Consider the following 2,489-nt stretch of genomic DNA (forward strand, 5'->3'; position numbering starts at 1 on the left):
AAAGACTATCTTTCAGGCATTGAAATGATAGTTATTGCAAGATAGGAACGGGGGGGGGGGGGTAAAAGAATTCATATGCGTTCTTCTTTAAGCATATCTAGTGGGAGCTAAAAAGGGCAATACAGTGAAGTATCGAATCTGGACAGGTTTCGTTTGAAACAGAGTAACTATTTTAGCTTAGTTTGCAATGATTTGGACAACTTTTCAACGTGGTTATAAATACATTACGTTCTTAAACTGATTTTTGAGTTATATAAAAATCAAGGGGACAGGCAGTGCATCACTAGCATGTCTCAACTGCACACCACTGATATATATATATATATGTAGTGGATCTCGCAAGCATGAAGTGAATTCGATCCACCATAGCCAAATTGAAATTTACGGTTCAACAGAACTTTTCTCAAGGTGGAAAAATGGTTTTTCTCTGACAACAGTTTTACATTTGCCAGATTGCCTTTAGCTAGGCCGAAATAATGTCTTCACCACTTGACCCTTTCTAACCTCTTCTACTTCACCGAAAGCTAGAATAGAGATAACAAGACCACCAACTAAATCTATTGTTCTCAATGATATGTCTATCCTTCTGGATTGTTATAAAAGCAAGAAACCCCAAGCAAAAAGATAGTTCAGTCACTTTGGTCTTCGTAGTCATCAGTCGCATGAGCGTTTAAGGAATATAAGCGCCATGGAAGGATAACAGACAGGAAGCTATGCTGCGGTAACCGGTAAAGGCCTGACGGAGGAGGTACTGCAGGTCCATGAAATCCAACTGAATGACACAAATTTTTAAAAGTTTAGCGCCTTGTTGAAGAAGGGGGGGGGACAGCCTGAGGCTGATGCCCCCAAAGGAAATACTGGAAAGAACAGAAAAGAGAACGGTAATTTATTGAACGATGAATGTGCTAACTGAGAAGGTGGAAATTGCAGCAGAGGATGAAGGGGAGTGCTTTCAAGAAATAAGAAACAACATAACGTTTTACACGAGAGGCAGAAAGTACGGCACAGTGGAGGTGCACTTCAGAAGTGAAGAAGGAGCGAGGAAACACTCCACTGTGCCTTTGAGATCAGACAAGTGGGCACTTCTACCTTCTTATTGTGGAAAACGTACAGCCAAAGTAAGGATAGGTAGAGTGCCCCCAGAAATCGACAAGGAGTGGCTGGTAGCAGCCATCCACTATAATTCAGAAGAGGATGTGCAGATATTGGAGGTAGATCGGTGGGGATGTAGACTGGAAGTTCTGGTCCACATTAGCATACCTGACCCCCATAAAATAGCAGAAGAGCTGGTGCTTGTAGATGACACGAGGCTGCGAATTGTTGTGGAGGGGAGATCTCCAGTGTGCTATGCTTGTGGAACAAGATGACACATGAAAGCAAGGTGACCCCAGAAAAGTGAACAGGAGGAGGTGGAGAAGGTCAGGCAGAGGGGAAATGATGGAATATACAGTCGTAGAAAAAATTGAAAAGTAATGTAGAATTGCCACCAAAAAAGAAATGAAAGGCAGAGGAGAAAGGAAAAAAGTGAAGAAAAAAGGAAAGATGAGGAACTGACTGAAGAGTGAACCCAGAGATCGGTGCCTTCTACTAGTAAGGAAGGACGGGAGAAGAAGGGACATGAAAGTGAGAAGGAAGGAGTAGCAGAGGTAGAGATCGGTGAAGTACAGCAGTGAGAGAGGGGTGAGGTACTGAAGAAAGAACTAACGAATGGTAAGCACGAAAGAATGTTTGTTACTTAGAAAAAAAGCGTAGAAATAGAAAAACGAATTTCTAAAATGAAAGATATAATGAGAGTGAAACTGGCGAACACGGAGGAAAATCGAGAGGTGAAAGCGGTGTTAGTTGGAGGAGGAGAGGGCAGCAAGGTTAAAAGAGATATTTGGCGACAGAGTCAAAACGACAGGATAACGAGTTCAATACAATGAACTGCCATCAGTAACAACACATGACAAGATAATGCTTGATATAAAATTGGGCTAAGTAATTATTTTATTTAAAGGAAACAAAAAAAAAAACAGTAAAATGGAACTGCCTACTTTGAGGGGTAGGAAAGCCATTTTATCCTCATTATTTTCATATTCATATGCTATATGTTTTATGTACCCCAATGTAATGTCTTGTCTGTCCTTGTGGTGTCCCCTCTTAATCGACTTTAATACAGCTGGGTATGAGTATAAAAACAGCATCCCTTTGCCAAGCCATGTTGAGAAAGTGTGGTAGAACAGTCTTATTAAACCATTAGGATCTCATGTTCAAATTTATGGCCTTCACATTAGACTGTCGTTGGTGGAGAGAACATGCTGAGGCCCCTATACTGCAGTGGACCGAACCTAGGCAATCCCATCTAGTCAAAGGTGTGGTCATGGATTGCTTTGATGAATGTGGAAAGATTTCAGATTCTTCTGGGAGTTCTTCCTTCTAAATGCTTTCTCTAAGCTTTTTCAATGTCTCAGTTGCATATCATTCTACAGCCATGTTCCAGAAAACTA

The sequence above is a fragment of the Octopus bimaculoides genome, chromosome 28 (assembly GCF_001194135.2).
Source record: "Octopus bimaculoides isolate UCB-OBI-ISO-001 chromosome 28, ASM119413v2, whole genome shotgun sequence".
Classification (NCBI taxonomy): domain Eukaryota; kingdom Metazoa; phylum Mollusca; class Cephalopoda; order Octopoda; family Octopodidae; genus Octopus; species Octopus bimaculoides.